This window comes from Hemicordylus capensis, chromosome 6 (genome assembly GCF_027244095.1).
Source record: "Hemicordylus capensis ecotype Gifberg chromosome 6, rHemCap1.1.pri, whole genome shotgun sequence".
Classification (NCBI taxonomy): Eukaryota; Metazoa; Chordata; class Lepidosauria; order Squamata; family Cordylidae; genus Hemicordylus; species Hemicordylus capensis.
Genome location: NC_069662.1, coordinates 6,045,781 through 6,064,599, shown reverse-complemented (window position 1 = coordinate 6,064,599; position 18,819 = coordinate 6,045,781). Strand labels below are relative to the sequence as shown.

Sequence of the window (18,819 nt, the reverse complement as noted above, 5' to 3'; positions counted from 1 at the left end):
TACAGTATAATAGCCTGGACATGTAGTTTTTATGACTAATGCTTTATCCAGATGGAAGTTTAGCGTGGGCAACCATCTTTGTGTTCTTACTATCATGCCAGCATTGCTTGATAATTTACTTTAATTGCATATATATTTCTCCCATCTACTCATCCCCAGTGCAGAAAGAAAAGGATTCAACTGTGCAGATCACACAGAAAAATTGGCAACAGAAATGCAGTGAAGGCAACCCAGCTACTGAAATACAGACCTGACGTCTTCCAGGGGCAAGTATTGCTATCTTCTCCACTCATAAAACAAAGCAATTTTCCAATCCAGAAATTTCATGGTTGTGGGGGGGACCCAACAACCATCAAGATGCCATCTCTAGACAACCACCAATAAATATCTATCAATGCAACGTTTAGATGAAACCCTATGCATAGATCCATGAGTACTGCCATTACAGAATTTCTCATTTGTGACAGAAGAAGCCCACCAGTCATGCTTCTCCAACATCCAAGATGATGCTTCTTCATCTCCAAGTGCCCATCACAGTTTTAGCACTGGCAGAAACTATTGTGGGATGGTATGGCAACCACAGTGGTGTACCTCAGTACAAAAACTGTTTACTGTGATGTGGATAGGAATAGAAGAAGTTCACAATCCATACTCCACCTCTAAAGTAGCCTGGTTTGCCCCAGGAGCAAAAAGGTTCAGGGGGCAATTCCTGGAGGAGATAGTGGTAAATTGTCAGAATGATTCAGAGGTATATGGGGAGATTAACTTAAGAGGCACAGCAATTTCAGATATTTATATCCTGTCACAGACATTCACCACAACAATAAAACGGATACTGATGGAGGAGTGTTGGGTAACATCCCAACTGGCTACCCAGCTGCCCTCCTCCATCTCTACAATGTTCCTCCCATGAGTATTCTCAAGTCTTCCAGATTTTGCAAAGCCATGTAGCATGGTGGATATTATGGTAGCAGCTACTCCCACAGTGATTGACAGTCTATCAAAAACCTCCCCAGATTACCAACAGATTGCTTCTAGGTCTGTATGTGCATAGGCACAAGCACATCTCCTTCCTTTTCAGTCAGGATCAGCTCTTGACAGAGCACTGAATGCCACTCTTGAAGTTCCCCCACATTTTTGAGGGGTGGCATTGTTGGGGTTTGGGGATAGATGCCTACACAAGGAGGAAGTCAAAAGGCCCATTGTACACGTACAGACCCCGAGGCAGCAATCCTAAATATATGGGCTCATTCTAAAGCTGGGTAAGAGGAGCATACATCCAGGCAACAAGTCTCATGTGAGCAAAAAAGAAGATAGGAGAACATACTAGCTGCAATCCGGGTAAGATGGGGCAGAACATGCTTTCCCCTCACCCTTCATACAATGCTGGCTAAACAATGTTTGTTCGCCGCCATCATCCTATCCAGATCACTTTCCTGTCCTCCTACTTTGATTTTAGTCAACATGATAACCAGTTCTCTAAGGGAGTGTGCATGGAGCTTGGAGCCTGGCTGGATGCTCCTTCTATCCAGCTTTCGGACATGATAATGGGCTTTATACAGTAGAATCAAAGCCACATGGATTTTGAGGGGCTTAGAGGGCAACTTCAGAGACCAGCACTCTGTTCTCTGTCTCTCCACTTCTCCTCTGATCATTGCAATTGTTGCCAATTTGCAGCAGGCATTCCAAGATGCATGTTTCCTGACAAATGTCATGTTCCAGCCTTACTCCCAAGTAAAAAAAAACTTCAGTATTGGGCAATAAGAAAATGAAGGGATAAGTTTATGACTGTATATGAGTAGAAACCTGCAGGAGATGGTTTTCTATCAAAATAAGAATCACGGCATTGCGATCTGATTCCTCTGTGATAACCTGGAAATTTAGGTCTTATAAATAAGGGTTTCCGCATGAAAGAGGTTTTGAGTGGGCACCCATCTCTGTGTTCTTACTGTTAGGCAGCGCCGGAGCCACCATTGGGCGAATGGGTTCAAAGAACCAGGGCCACTGCCAATCAGGATCCGTGCCTTGTGGCCCCAGACATGCCCCCCCCCCGCATCTGAAGTCAGATGTAGGGGTATAATTTTGCTCCCAAACAGGCCAATTTCGCAAATGCAGCACTGGCTCATTTTGTTCCCTAACAGGGCTGCACGGCCCCATTTTGGACACAAAAGCCACCTAATGGCACAGTGGGGAAATGACTTGACTGGCAAGCCAGAGGTTGCCAGTTCGAAACCCGCTGGTATGTTTCCCAGATTATGGGAACACCTATATTGGGCTGCAGTGATATAGGAAGATGCTGAAAGGCATCATCTCATACTGCGTGGGAGGAGGCAATGGTCAACCCCTCCTGTATTCTACCAAAGAAAACGACAGGGCTCTGTGGGCACCAGGAGTCGACACCGACTCCACGGCACACTTTACCTTTACAGCTTTTTACTAGAATGATAAAACAGATGCTGATGGAGAGCGGGGTGTCTTCCAAAATGCTTTCCCAGCTGCCTCCCTCCATCCTGTGTTCCTCCCCCAAGTGCTCTTGACTCTTCCAGATCTTGCTAAGCCATGTATCATGGTGTACAGTACCAGTGGCTACTACCACAGTGAGGAACAGTCTATCAAAAACCTCCCCAGATGATCAATGGATTGCTTTTAGGTCTGCGTGTACATTTCTGTGCATGTGCCAGGACGTCTCCTTCCTTTCCCACCAGATTCAGCTCGTCACAGTGCATTGAAAGCCAGTCTTGAAGTTCCCCCACATTTGCAGGGTGGCTTATTTGGGGTGTGGGGGTGGCTGCCTAAAAGAGAAGGGAGCCCAAAGGCCCATGGTACACATGCACAGACCCCTGGGCTGCAACCTTACACACACACACGAAACAAAACCACATGGATTTAGAGCAACTGGGAGAAAACCCTTGGGGACCAAGAGACATCGTAGAGCTCTGCCCTCTGTGTTTCTACCTCTCTTCTTGTCCTTTGCTGCCAGTTTGCAGAATAGTAGCTCTGGACATGGCAAGATGCATGTTTCCTGCCAAATGTTGAAATCCAGCCTTACTCCCAAGTAAACAACTTCAGAACTGGACCATATATATTGTAGGTGAGTCATTTTAAATACACAGAAGTGGACAGCAGGAAACCTGTGAGAGATGGTTTTCTGCCAAAACAAGAATCAGGCATTATGATCTGATATGTCTACACTATGAAAGCCTGAAAATGTAGTTTTTATAACTAATGCTTCCTCCAGCTGGAAGTTTAGAGTGGGCATCAACCTTTGTGTTCTTACTGCCATGATAGCATTGCTTGAGAATTTGGATTTTCACTGAATTTGGCAAGAAAATTTAGCTTGGGCTTTTGGCCAGTTTGGCTGAGTTTGGCTTTTAATTTAGCTTCTCAACCACTGTTTTTAAAACTGTGTATGCTGTGCTGTTTTTAAGTATTTGTTTTTATGTTTTCAAACGTCTCTGCAAGTTACCTTATGGAATGTATTCTAGAAGAGGAGTTAGTGTCATGGTCTGTATCACTGTGGAGGCTACGGGGACACAGTGATTTCCTACCATACAAATACCAAGAGCAACCACTCAGCTCCACATCATCCAGAAAACAGCAGCTGCAATCAACATTCATTTCATTCATTCATTCATTCATTCATTCGATTTCTATACCGCCCTTCCAAAAATGGCTCAGGGCAGTTTACACAGAGAAATAACAAATAAATAAGATGGATCTCTGTCCCCAAAGGGCTCACAATCTAAAAAACATGCCTGCTTATTCAAGCAGTGCCTTGCCGTTGCTAAATATTTGTTTAAAAACAGTCATGTGTTTCTTTAGGTGCTTAAAGAATTGTTGTCATTGTTGTCCTTTTTTAAAAAATGACGAATCCTTATTTTTTTAAAAATCAGTAAATTAAATATAAATATATTTTAAAAATCACAAACAAATCATGATCCAATCTTTCTTGCATTAAACATGATTACCTCACATATCTGTGGTAGCCAGGAAAAATAACACTCCGCCCCAATAATAGAGGCTTTGGTATGGGCATGCATCACTGTGCTCTCACCATTATCCAAATGTTGTCTCATCATTGTGTGCATATAAAACCAAAAAACTACCAGTACTAGAGAATGCCCAGTCAGAAATCTATGACTAACTCACATGAAAGAGAAGTCAAAGCAATTCCACACTTTCTCTATGGCAACCCTTCCAATTCAGCCATCACTTGTTGAAAAGATGGTTATTGGTTGAACTGGTAGGGAGATAAACAAAAAAAGTATTTTTTTCACATTGAGGTACTTCACATCCTTCTGATCTGTCCCTTCCCTCCTTGTACCAGCAATAACTCCAGTCTGAGCAAGTGCTGAGGTATTTGAGAAACTATAGAACACTATGGGATAGCATCACACACCTAACATCCAAACTAAATTACTCCTGAGCAGTCTTAATGGAATTAAATAGTCCTTTAGAGTAACTTCCGAGTAGCACTCTTGAGTAACTTAGTCCGGAAATCAATTAGCAGCATGTACAGTACAACAGTCCTAAATCGCATACCAAAAATGTGGGGAAATAGAGCACGTTTGCAATAAGGTTGAGAGTGTTCTATCAGTTCCAATGGTTTAAAGTAAAAAAGTCAGCATCAAATTTTATCACGTGCTCTATCTCTTATTTCTAAGAGGGGGGGAAAGAAAGAAAGAAAGAAAGAAAGAAAGAAAGAAAGAAAGAAAGAAAGAAAGAAAGAAAGAAAGCCCTGTCCATATTTTAATTTCATATTTATTTTTCCCTTCTACCAGCTTTGCAGATCACACAAAAATTGGCAACAGAAATGCAGTAAAGACAACCCAGCTAATGACTTACAGACCTGACGTCTTCCAGGTGCAAGCATTGCTTTCTACTCCACTCACAAAGCAAAACTGTTTTCCAATCCATAAATTTCATTGTTGGGACAGGTTGGGGGTGGGAATCAAGTTGCCATCCCTAGACATCCACCTATAAATATCTATCAATGCAACTCTTTAGATGACTCCCTATGTATGACTCCCCATCTGTCTTTTGTGACTGCAGAAGCCCAGCCATGCTTCTCCAACATCCAAGATGATGCTTTTTTCCTCTTTAAATGAAGATCAGTTTTAGCACTGGCAGAAACTATTGTGGGATGGTATAGCAACCACAGTGGTACACTTCAGTACAAACACTTTTTACTGTGATGTGGATAGGAATAGAAGATGTTCACAATCCATACTCCACCTCTAAAGTAGCCTGGTTTGCCCTAGGAGCAAAAAGGTTCAGGGGGAAATTGCTGGAGGAGATAGTGATAGATTGACAGGATGATTCAGAGATTTATGGGGAGATGAACTTAAGAGGCACAGCAATTTCAGATATTTATATCCTGTCACAGACATTCACCACAATGATAAAACGGATGCTGATGGAGGAGTGTTGGGTGACATCCCAACTGGCTGGCCAGCTGCCTTCCTCCATCTCTACAATGTTTCTCCCGTGAGTATTCTCAAGTCTTCCAGATTTTGCAAAGCCATATATCATGGTGCATATTATTATACCAGCAGCTACTACCACAGTGATGTGCAGTCAATCAAAAACCTCCCCAGATTACCAACAGATTGCTTTTAGGCCTGTATGTTCATTTGTGCATATGCGCCAGGACATCTTCTTTTTTTCTGGATCAGCTCTTGACAGAGCACTGAATGCCACTCTTGAAGTTCCCCCACATTTGGGGGGTGGCTTCCTTGAGGTGTGGGGATGGCTGCCTACAGAAGGAGGGAATCAAAAGGCCTACTGTACACATACAGACCCTTAGGCTTCAATCCTCGATATATGGACTCATTCTAAAGCTGCGAGAGAGGAGCATTCTGCCAGGCTACAAGTCCTATGTGAGCAAAAATAGAGATAGGAGAACATACTAGCTGCAATCCGGGTAAGATGGTGCAGAACATGCTTTTCCCCCACCCTTCATACAATGCTGGCTAAACGATGTTGGTTCGCCGCCGCCATCCTACCCAGATCTCTCTCCTGTCCTCCTACTTTGATTTTAGTCAACACTATAACACTATAGTGTGCATGGGGCTTGGAGCCTGGCTAGACGCTCCTTCTATCCAGCTTTTGGACATGAGAATGGGCTTTATATAGTAAAAACAAAGCCACATGGAACTTGAGGGGCTTAGAGGGCAACTTCAGAGAACTGCACTCTGCTCTCTGCCTCTCCACTTCTCCTCTGATCAGTTGCTGCCAGTTTGCAGTGGATAGGTAGCTGTGCGCATTCCAATTTGCATGTTTCCTGACAAATGTCATGTTCCAGCCTTACTCCCAAGTAAAAAAAACTTCAGAATTGGCCAATAAGAATATGGAGGGTTAACTTTATGACTCTATACAGTTAGAAACCTGAAGGAGATTGTTTCTGTTAAAATAAGAATCCCGACATTGTGATCTGATACATCTAAAATAACCTGGAAATTTAGTCTGACTGACCCTGTAACCACCAATGCTGTTATTGCTTATGTGATCTGTTTTAGATTTTCAGTTTCACATATTTATATATTGTCCCAGCCTTTCGCTATAACAATAAAATGGATACTTGTGGAGGAGTGTTAGGGTGACTTCAAAAGTGTCTCCTCAGTTGACTGCCTCCATCTCTATGGTGTTCCTCCCCTGAGTATTCTTGACGCTTCAAGATTTTGCAAAGCCATGTATCATGGTGCATATTATGGTACTAGCGGCTACTACCACAGTGATGGATTGTCTATCAAAAACATCCCCAGATGATCAACGGATTGCTTTTAATTCTGTATGTGGATTTACATTCATGCGCCAGGACGCTTTTTGCTAGTACGATAAAACGGATGCTGATGGGGGAGCAACTTCCAAAATGCTTCTCCAGCTGCCTTCCTCCGTCTCTACCACGTCCTCCCACCCCGAGTGTTCTCGTCTCTTCCAGATTTTGCAAAGCCATGTATCATGGTGTATATAGTAGCTACGGCTACTACCACAGTGATGGATGGTCTATCAAAAACCTCCCCAGATGATCAACAGATTGCTTTTAAGTCTGTATGTGAATTTATGTGCATGCTCCAGGACGTCTCCTTCCTTTCCAAGAAGGATCAGCTCTTCACAGTGCATTCAAATGCCATTCCTAAAGTTCCACCACATTGGGAGGGGGGGTAGCTTCTTTGGAGTGTAGGGATGGCTACTTACAGAAGGAGGGAGCCAGAAAGTGTATGGTACACACACAGACCCCTGGGCTGCAACCCTAAGCACACACATATATTCATTAGAAACAAAACACATGTGTTTAGAGTGACCTAGAGGGAAACACCAGAGACTAAGACATGTCTTATAGCTCTGCCCTCTGCCACTCCCCTTCTCTTCTTAATCCCTGTTGCCAATTTGCAAAGGAGTAGATCTGGACATTTCAAGATGCATGTTTCCTGCCAAATGTTGAGTTCTAGTCTTATTCCCAAGTAAACAACTCCTGGACTGGGCCATATATAAGTGGAGCACTTTAAATACACAAATGTGTCGAGCTGAAAACCTGTGGGAGATGGTTTTCTGGCAAAACAAGAATCAGGGCATTATGATCTGATACTTCTACAGTATGATAGCCTGGAAATCTAGTTTTTATGACTAATTCTTTCCCCAAGTTGACAGTGGACATCCATCTTTGTGTTCTTACAGTCATGCCAGCATTGCTTGAGAATTTGGATTTTCACTGAATTTGGCAAGAGAATTTTAGCTTTGGCTGTTGGCCTATTTGGTTGAATTCAGCTTTTAATTTAGGCTTTTAACCACTGTTTCTAAAACTGTGGTTGCTGTGCTGTTTTAGTATTTGTTTCTATGCTTACAAACACCTCCATAAGTTGCCTTATAGATTGTGATCCAGAAGAAGTTAATGTCAGGGTGTGTATCACTGTGGAAGATACGGGGACACAGTGATTTCCCACCATACAAATACCAAGAGCCACCACTCAGCTCCACATTATCTAGAAGATGGCAGCTGGGATGGATCGACATGCCTGCTTATTTAGGCAATGCCTTATCATTGCTAATTATACATTTGTGCTTGCCTGTCATTTTAGGTGCTTAAGGAATCATTGTCATCACCACTGTCATTGTCCTTATTTATTTTAAATAAACCCATATTTAAAAATAATCAGTAAATTAAATATAAAACCATAAAAAAATCACAAATGAATCATGATCCAATTTTCTAGTATCAATATGATGTCATCCATCTATAGATCAATGACATCCTAACTAATTCTGCTAATACTAGGAGGGAATTTTCTCTGAATGTTTTCAGAACCAGTGCATTATTATCCCACACATCTATGGTAGCCAGGAAACATAACAGACTCTGCCGCGATGGGAGTTTTGGCATGGGCTTGCATCACTGTGTACAATTGTAGTTTGACCATTATGTGCATATAAAACATCCAACACTATTTCCAGCCCAAAACTGCCAGCACTGAAGAATTCCTTGTCAGAAATCTATGACCAACCTGCATTATGGAAAACTCAATGCAATTCCATACTTACATCTCTATCAATATTTCTGCCTCCCATCTACTCATCCCCAGTACAGAAATCAGGGGATTCAACACAGCACAGATCACATTGGAAAACCAGCAACAGAAAGGCAGTAACAGCAACCCAGCTACTTCCATACAAACCTGATGTCTTCCAGGTGCAAACAGATGTTGCTGTCCTCTCCTCTCACAAAGCAAAACCATTTTCCACACGAGCCATTTTATTATTTTTTTAAAAACATCCTTTTGGGAAATGGTGAGTTGCAAAAATAGCAGGTGTTCAGGCATATCCACATCATTATCCTTTTTCTCCTGCTTGTCAAGAACATCTTCACAGGCTCACTGCTGTCAATCTGTCTCTAGACATCCATATATGAATAATATCTATCAGTGCTGCTCTTTAGATGACTCCAAATGTAATTCAGGAACAAACACTCTCTTCCTGACTCCTCCTCTCGCCACCTTATAATTATTCATCTCTTAAAAATATCATAACTGCCTTGACTGTTGTATGCAACTCTTGGTATGGAAACCAAGAAGCTCTCATGATTAAGCACAGAGGAATAAATGTGCTCTCTCACTCAAGGCATCCAGAATAAATCTTGGGCAGGAAGCCAAATATTCTCTTTGTTTCCTCCCACAATGTAAAGCAGGAACTGGCAAAGACAAGGTTGGTTGCAGAGGCGAGATGAGATGATGTTTGGCCTCCATTAATAATGTTTGGCCTCCAGACTAAGGAAACGCTGGCAGAACAAAGTTGTGCATGCACAGGAAAACCATGTAGCTGTACAAAATTCAGAAGCTGCATTTGTGTGCTATTGTATAAAGGTTCCCTGCAAGGCAAAAGGATGGAGGAAGCATCTGGCCCGCAGAAGGTGCACCACAGTTTGAAGGTGGAAGGAGGTTTGTGCTAGCATAACATTAGTCTGGAACGTAATCTCCAGATTTAATGCAGCTAGGCGGCCCAGCAAATGTGTGATGTCAGCCCATGAAATTAGTTTTGGGTGAGGGGGAAACAAAGAGGGAGACACTTTCTCCTTTGGCTGCTTGAGAATGAATGAAAAGGACACTGGAGTTTGCACAACAGAAACTGAGGACAATTCACATGGCCATGTTTTAGGTAGAACAATCACCCCAGATTGTACAAATGTTCCCTACATTTTTGTACAAGGAAGAAATACATAGTAGGGGTGTGCAGAACATTCTGAGCTCAGAACGTTCCGACTTGAAACGGGACATTTTGAGTGTTGCAAGGTTGAAATAGACCACCACAATGCAAGGTCGAAACAGACCACCACAATCATTTTGGAATCCAAAATGGCCCTCAGAACATTTTGAGTGTTCCGAGCCAGATGTTCCAATGGAACATTCCAAGGGATTTGCGTTCCATTCCAAGCCTGAAACGGAATGCAAACCCACGCTGTGCATATCCCTAATACATAGAGAAGTCAGTGTACTGGGAGCAGCATACGGGCTGATGAGGTTGCAGTCCTCTCTTCTTTTTCCCACCCTCTTTCCAGCCACGCTGTTTATATGCTGTTGAGACAAAATTACCATAAACACATTAGAATTCTGCACCAAATGCCATGACATAGATTTAGCCATTTTGCACAATGCTCCTGCTCTTCGTGAGAAGGTGCAAGAGCTAGTCCAAGCAACCAAACACTGCTGGATGACCACAAGATATCCTACTCCGTTTGAAATCTACACCTTGGCAGTCATAAGGGCTAGTAAGGTGTTGGTGGCTGACTTGATATAGATGTGATTTGATGAAAGTCAGGAACTTAAGTGTCGATTCCCAAACCAACCAGACCAAACTAGGACACTGCCACCTCAGTCTGAATCAAAACAACTATAGCCAAACCAGACCCATTCACTTCTGAAGGAATTCAGCCTCTTTAGCCTCTCCCCTGCTTTGCCACCCTCACCACCCCAGTAGGTATTTTCCGGGGCACAGGTAGGAAACAGGCAAGCTCGACTTTTAATTTTTATTCTAACAATGTCTTCCACAACATACTTTTAAAAGAAGCTTTAAAGAGGACATCTTCTTTGCCATGAGCCCCATCGCCTGTTGAGATCTTCTGGAGAAGTACGTCTATGGTTGCCATCAGCTGCTCATCTGGTGGCTACTCAGGGATGGGCCTTCTCTGTCACTGCCCCTTGGCTTTGGGATGTGCTCCCTATTGAGATAAGAGCTTCCCCATCTCTGGCAACTTTTAAAAAGGCACTGACATCATATTTGTTCATCCAGGCTTTTAATTAGATTTATAGTTTTAATACTTTTACTGTTGGGTTTCAAATGATTTTAATGTTAATGATTTTAATATCGCAATGATTTTAATTTTAAACCACCCAGAGACACAAGTTTTGGGCAGTATGGAAATGTGGTAAATAAATAAATATAAAGTAACTGCCAGAAGTAGGTTTTTTTTTCCCCTGCACTCCCGGGAAAGGTGCTAGGTTTCTTTGGAACTGGCTGTGGTCGTGGAAAAGACTACAGTGCATAGAGAGAGGGAGGGAGGGGGGAGAGAGAGAGAGAGAGAGAGAGAGAGAGAGAGAGAGAGAGAGAGAGAGAGAGAGAGAGAGATGTGGGATGTGGGTCACATGCAACCCAGATTACGCTTTTGGACAGAAGAAGAATAGATACAGATGCAGATGCATGAGTATTGCAATTATAGAATTTCTCATTTGTCTTTGCAGAAGTCCAGTCCTGCTTCTCCAACGTCCAAGATGTTACTTCACCTCTAAGTGAAGACTTGAAACGGGTTGCAAGGTTGAAACAGACGACCACAACACAAGGTCAAAACAGACCACCACAACCCATTTTGGAATCCAAAATGGCCCCCAGGACATTTTGAGTGTTCCGAGCCGGATGTTCCAGTGGAACATTCCAAGGGATTTGCGTTCCATTCCAAGCCTGAAACGGAACGCAAACCCACCCCATGTTGCAATGATTTTAATTATAAACCACCCAGACACACAAGTTTTGGGCAGTATGGAAATGTGGTAAATAAATAAATAAATAAACAGTGACTACCAGAAGTGTGTTATTTTTTTCCCCTTGCACTCCCAGGAAATGTGCTAGGTTTCTTTGGAACTAACTGGCTGTGGTCGTGGAAAAGACTACAGTGCACAGAGAGGGAGAGGGTGTGAGGAAGGAAGGAAGGAAGGAAGGAAATGTGGGCCACACACAACCCAGCTTATGCTTTGGGCCAGAAGAAGAATAGATACAGATGCAGATGCAGATGCATGAGTACTGCAATTAGAGAATTTGTCATCTCATTTGTCTTTGCAAAAGTCCAGCCCTGCTTCTCCAACATTCAAGATGTTACTTCACCTCTAAGTGGCGACCACAGTTTTAGCATTGGCAGAAACTAGTGTGGGACAATATAGCAGCCACAGTGTTACGTCTCAATACAAAAACTGCTAATGATGTTATCTTTCTCCACATCCTGCGCCTTTTCAAGTTGGCACAGAAAATGCACGTCTTTATCACTGACTGGCACCTTGGAATCCATCAGGGAGCATCACAGGATATCCCCTTTTAAAAGTAACACAGATAACTCGCCATGTTATCCCATTATCTTAGGGGATAATAAAGCATGTTTCATGCAACTGGTGAGGGGTCAATGCTGGGAATTCATTGCTTCCTATGCATTGAAGAGCCCACAGCCAAGTCTGTATATTTATTCTCTTAAGGGCCTGCAGAGTTGTTTTTTTAGTAGCATATATATCATGTATAATATAAGATATAAATATTTGTCATTTTCGTATGAAATTCTTTCTTACTTTTTCTTACAGAATATGAAAGGAAGGCCAGATTTTTCCTGCCAAAGATTCGGAAATAGTAGAGACTTCATTTCTTGATAGATGGATCGCTTCTTATGATGTTGCTTTGACTGTGCAAAAGCAGACCAGGATCAGATTGATACAGAGACAAAGGCTGTTGGTAGCCACCATGAAACATCTCTTGCCATCTTCCATATGTCCACTAGGAGGTGGTATTGCCCAGAAAGATGGCAAGGCCTCCTGCATCCTGCAGAGGAGGAGGGATGCTATATAATTCGTACAATAAATTGGGGGACATAATAACGGGACTGCTAAGTGGCCATCTCCTCATTCAGCACTGATTGATCATTCAAGAAACCAGTGGATAATTCGAAAGGAGAACCTGGAATTTTGACCAAAGAAGGCTATTATTCCTTAATGGGAATTAATTGGAGATGGCTGTGGGATATTCTGGGATACTCCCTGTTCCTGCATGGTTCTCAGCCTTGAATCCCCAGATATTGTTGGACTGTCTTCCCATCTTCCTTTGGCCACTGTGGCATGGAATATAGGAACATAGGAAGCCTCTATATATGGAGTCAGACCATTGGTCCATCTAGCTCAGTGTTGTCTACACAGATTGGCAGCGGCTTCTCCAAGGTTGCGGGCAGGAGTCTCTCTCAGCCCTATCTTGGAGATGCTGCCAGGGAGGGAACTTGGAGCCTTCTGCTTTTCCCATAAGGGGAATCTCTTACAGTGCTCACACATCTGGTCTACCATTCATATGCAACCAAGGCGGGCCCTGCTTAACTAAGGGGACAAGTCATGCTTGTTACCACAAGACCAGCTCTCCTCAGATGGGATGGTGGGAGTTGTAGTCCAATCACATCTGGAGCCTTGAGGCAGAGAACCCCTGCACTCAGCAATTCCCCCAGAGTGGAAAGGAAATGAAGTTTTTGTCAAGACCTCACTCATTGTGGATGGAGTGGGGGCACAGTGATATAGATCCATACAAAAATCCCTTCAGAGACCAAGGAAGGAAATGACCAGTTTTGCTCCATTGGTTGCAAAATGTAGAGTCTGTTATGTAGTGTGAGTGTATGCCCTTCTGCCTGGATGTTGCCATCACTGAAGCAATCTCCTCCTCCTCCTCAGCACTGTCAGTGACTGCCCTAAAATACCCCTAGACAGTCATTACAATTTGCGAGAGCTGTCATAGTCATCCACCTGCAGGAATATTCCAGCCTCCCGCAAGAGTGCCCAGCAACCTATGTTCTCATCGCAGTGTGGTTGGTTTGTTTATGATGATGTTGGTTTGCAAATTCTAGCTGCTATTCTACACTTTCTCCTGAGCAATCACAATCCACACATCACTTCTAAAGGGGCCTGATTTGCCCTGGCACCAAGAAAGATCAGAGAGAAAGCCCTGACACCCTGATTTCTATCTATCTATCTATCTATCTATTATTATTATTATTTATTTATTTTTACATTTTATATCCCGCTCTTCCTCCAAGGAGCCCAGAGCGGTGTACTACATACTTGAGTTTTCTCCTCACAACAACCCTGTGAAGTAGGTTAGGCTGAGAGAGAAGTGACCGGCCCAGAGTCACCCAGCAAGTCTCATGATTGAATGGGGATTTGAACTCGGGTCTCCCCGGTCCTAGTCCAGCACTCTAACCACTACACCACGCTGGCTATCTATCTATCTATCTATCTATCTATCTATCTATCCGATTTCTATACCGCCCTTCCAAAAATGGCTCAGGGCAATTTACACAGAGAAATAACAAATAAATAAGATGGATCCCTGTCCCCAAAGGGCCCACAATCTAAAAAGAACATAATTTAGACACCAGCAACAGTCACTGGAGGTACTGTGCTGGGGGTGGAGAGGGCCAGTTACTCACCCCCTGCTAAATAAAGAGAATCACCACATTAAAAGGTGCCTCTTTGCCAAGTTAGCAGGGGTTGCCAGAGTAATTCAGAGATTTAGGGAAGAATCAATATATGGCAGGATGAATGTACCTGATATGTATTGTATACTCAATGACCCTATAACCACCAACCATGTAATGGTTGATGTGGCGTATGTGGGTCTGTTTTAGATTTTCAATCCGTTTCATCGTTCAAAGCTTTTTGCTGGAATGATAAAACGGATGCTGATGGGGGAGCACCAGACGACTTCCAAAATGCTTCTCCAGCTGCCTTCTTCCATCTCTACCATGTCCCCCCCCCCCCCCGCCACCCCCTGCCAAGTGTTCTCGTCTCTTCTGGATTTTGCAAAGCCATGTATCATGGTGCATATTACTATAGCAGTGGTATCTACTACCACAGTGATGGACGGTCTATCAAAAACCTGGGCTGCAATCCTAAATATAAGGACCTAACATCCAGACAGGCTCCATGCCCTGTGTGCACTCCTGAGAACTGGAGTTCTGCCAGCAAAAATTGAGGTAGGAGATTGGGGAAGTGATCGTTTGCTAGGCATGATCTGGGTAGGATGTGCTTTTTGTTCAGGAACATATGTAGCAGCCATATACTGAGTCAGACGACTGGTCCATCTAGCTCAGTATTGACTACACAGACTGGCAGCAGCTTCTTGAAGGGTGCCGGCAAGAATCCCTCTCACCCCTATTTGGAGATGCCAGGGAGGGAACTTGGAACCTTCTGCATGCAAGCCTTCAAGTGCTCTTCCCAGAGCAGTCCCATCCCGGAAGGGGAATATCTTACAGTGCTCACACATGTGGTCTCCATTCAAATGAAAACCAGGATGGACCCTGCTTAGCAAAGGGAACAATTTATGCTTGCTACCACAAGACCAGCTCTCCAACTCAATACAATACTGGTAAACAAAGTTGGTTGGCTATCTTAACCAGATCACAGCTGTGGGTATTCCAGGATGCATGTTCCCGGCCACATGTCACATCCCAGCTTTATTCCCAAGCAAACAATTCCAGGATTGGGCCATAAATAATTGGAAGGTTAAGTATCTATATATTTAATTCTCTTGGGACATGCGTGCCCAGGATTTGGCGGCAGAACTCTCGCAACACGCTGTGAGAGTTCCGAAGTGAGGACTGAGGAGGAGAGGGGGAAGAAAGTGCCGGCAGTGGCTGCTGGCCAGCGGCAGCGGGCGGGGGGAGAGAAAGGCGGTGGTGGGCAGTGGGCGGGGGGGAAAGGCAGCGGCGGGCAGCTGGCGGGGGAGAGAATGGCGGCGGCGGGCGGCGGGCAGATGGGAGGGAGAAAAAACGGCGGCTCTGTATGGGGAGAGGAACGGGAGGGGAGGAGGGCTGGAGAGCGCGGACCGGACGGAAGGGGAAGAGAGGAGAGGCCAGGGCAGGAGGAAGAGGGAGGGGAAAACAGCCGGCTCCAAAGCGCCACACAGATGCTCTGTGCGGGGTTGGCTAGTACAAATGGATAATGCTTGAAACCTGCAGGAGATTGTTTTCTGTCGAAATAAGAATCAAGGCATTATGATCTGATACGTCTATGGCAGCCTGGAAATGACATTTTTATGCATAAGGCTTTCTCCAGATGGAAGTTTCCAGTGGGCATCCATCTCTGTATTCTTACTGTTGGGGAGTTTACATTTTCAAGGAGCTTGGAAAGAGAGAAACCATCTCAAATTTAAAAGTGCTGGAATTCGTGCAGGCAATGGTTTGCAAACCAGCCCACCCCTCAGTTTGTGATTAGCAAAAAGTTGCTGTCAAAGCCTTGGATGCCCCACAGAGCAGATTGGCTGGATGCTGTCCCAGGAGTGACTGCCTGCTACGTCCCAGGGAAAGTTAGCTCAAGAGGAGGAGGAGGAGGAGGAGGAGGAGGAGTCAGTCTGCCTGGTGCAACTGGAAGATTCAACGTGTAAATAATTCTTTACTTCCGGTAATAGAAACCACCTGCTGGTCTGTGTTCAGTGTGTTTAATCCCAAATCTCCTCACAGCCTAGTTGTTTGGAGCATGCTGTTATAAAGAAGGGTCAGCTTTGGGGTATCTCCATCCTACCTCTGTTACACTGATGTGAACCTTTAAAGCCCTTCATAGTCTGGGATCGGTATACTGAAGGATCACTTATACCCAGGTGAACCTCACCAGGTCTTGATCTCAAGCCCTGCTCTTTGGACTTTGGTCCATATAGCAACAAGCAGGGATGGGACTTTTTGGTTGTGGTACCCTGCCTATGGACCATCCTCCTTGGGCATTGGCCTGAGTCCCTGGCTGTTTTTAAAGAAAGCTGAAGACCCTCCTTTTTGGAAAAGCCTGTGGCCATAGCCGATCTGTTTGAACTTCTGCCCGGCTTTTAATTTAACTTCTAAACTGCTGTTTTTTTAAAAAACAGTGGTTGCTGTTCTGTTTTATGTGATCCAGAAGAGGAGTTACTGTCAGGGTCTATATCACTGTGGAAACTACGGCTACGGCGGCACAGTGATTCCCCACCATACAAATACCAAGATCAACCACTCACTCCAAGTCAGCCAGAAAATGGCAGCTGGGATCAACATACCTTTGAAAAAGAGAAGAACAGTCTCTGAGGAAGCCTTTCCCAGGCCCCATAAAGCCCCCAAAACGGATGGATTGATCACATCACAGAAGATACATGCATGGAGTTGTCCCATTTTATCCACTACAACTCAGTAGATCAGGTAGATTAGGCTGAAAGATGCAGGGGTGGTTCTCGCAACCCTAAGGAGGGTCAGAGGAAAACACAGCCAGGGTGGGAGAGCTCAGTGCTTATTTGTTTGCAAAGATCAAGGTAAGAGGAGGGGAAAGATTGATTGTATGGGAGCCAGGAGCAGAGTAAGACGGCTTTTTGTCCACCTTTGATAAAATGCTGGGGGAACGCGTGGTTTGCCCGCGCACACCCTAACCACCAGCTCCAAACTCCCACACAATCACTCTCCCCTCCTCTTACTTTGATCTTTGCAAATACACAAGTACTGATAAGGAGAGTGTGCAGGGCTCTCCCCCCCCCACACCCCAGCCACACCACCACGCTCTCCTGTCCGTGGTCCATAGCTGCAGAAGCAAGATGCCCACCTCATATTTACACAAAGTAATACCCACAAGCTGAGAGGAAGTGAAGTTTTTGTCAAGCCTTCGCTCACTGTGGCTGGGACCTCACAGTGTTACAGTCCCATACAAAAAAACCCAACAACCCTCTTTTGGAAACAAACAAGAAATAGATTCACACCATTAACTGTGTCTGAACCTAAAATTAGACGCTCAACAACACAGTGTCTTCTTTTTTAAAAGTATTGCTGAGAGTCATCAGAACACACGATTTGCCTTCCAGGGCCACACCAAAGTCTGCCTGGTCCAGTTCCCAACATTTCTAACGGCAGCAGGGTGATAAGGTGAGGACCATTACTTGCTGAAACTTTGCATCTTCACTGAACTTAGAAAAAGAGATACCGGTACTCTCAAAATACTCTCAAAATAGTGATGTAAATATGGAGGCAAGCCTCACCCTCCCTTTCAATCTCCTCCCTCCCTGCACCAGAAACAATTCTAGTCTGAGTGATGGGTGTTGCGAGGGTGTATAGCATTGTGGAACCACGAGATATGTTACGGTAGATTGCCTACAGGTTTCCATGGCATGATGCCACAGTAATACATCACATTAACAAGAATATCCAATGGGAGCAAACTAGCTATTTTCTTTTGTCAGATTTGGGGGAGGGGGAAAATATAGCATACTATGACATAGGTGGGGTCCCACTCAAGGCTCTGACCCCCAGAAGTCAACTAGTAATCCAAATTAGGACCATTTCTAGGAGTCCATCCTGGCCACTGGGGCTAGTCTTCCCCAAAAGTATCCCCAAAATAAGTAGTTGCTGCCACCATCTGGAGTTAGACATCAGCAGGACTCTCCTATAATGCATCTACCTGTGCATTTTCAAGACAAGAATGTGACTAGGATACATTATGTTTAGAATACAGTACATCCAGACCAGAAGAAACCCATGTTTTAAAAGAATACAAGTTTTGTCCAAAATACATGATTCCAGATACAGGCAGTGAGTTAATTAAAAAATGAAGAAATGTTCCAAACTAAGGGACTGTACTACAACCAGCATTATTCTTTGATCAGCTTTCTTCATCAGCAGCCTCTTTCAGTCATCCTTAATAGTTCAACTGACACTCCCAACAGTCATTCTCAACTGTCACTCCCAATTGTCACTCTCAACTGTCACTCCCAACAGTCATTCTCAACCATCACTCCCAATTGTCACTCTCAACTGTCACTCCCAACAGTCATTCTCAATCGTCACTCCCAATTGTCACTCTCAATCGTCACTCCCAAGTGTCACTCTCAGCTGTCACTCCCCACTGTCATGTCAAACTGTCAGTCTCCACTGCCACTCCCTTGTACTCTGCCCAATGTTCCCTCTCACTCATCCTTGCTTTCACTCATCCTTCCATTACACCTACCTTTGCAAAAGCTTATCAGTTGTGCTCCATTATTCCCTTCCATTTCTGTCTTCACTGCAGAATTATATATTTATGCAAAATTATATATTGAAGT

At 44.0% G+C, this 18,819-nt stretch overlaps 1 protein-coding gene and 1 long non-coding RNA gene across 5 annotated transcripts in view; one reads left to right on the top strand and one right to left on the bottom strand.

Moving 5' to 3' along the window:
• The window catches only part of LOC128328774 (uncharacterized), a 55,902-nt gene extending 37,146 nt beyond the window's left edge, over positions 1–18,756 (bottom strand). For 3 of the 4 annotated variants that reach the window (XR_008309390.1, XR_008309387.1, XR_008309389.1), the window contains exon 1: positions 8,673–9,118. This is a non-coding gene — a long non-coding RNA (uncharacterized LOC128328774). Of the gene's footprint in view, positions 1–8,672; positions 9,119–18,725 lie in introns of those variants that run through there. The other variant, XR_008309391.1, reaches the window with a different exon arrangement.
• The window catches only part of LOC128329543 (uncharacterized), a 471,544-nt gene that overhangs the window by 248,872 nt on the left and 203,853 nt on the right, over positions 1–18,819 (top strand). The gene's annotated exons all lie outside the window — the stretch shown is intronic.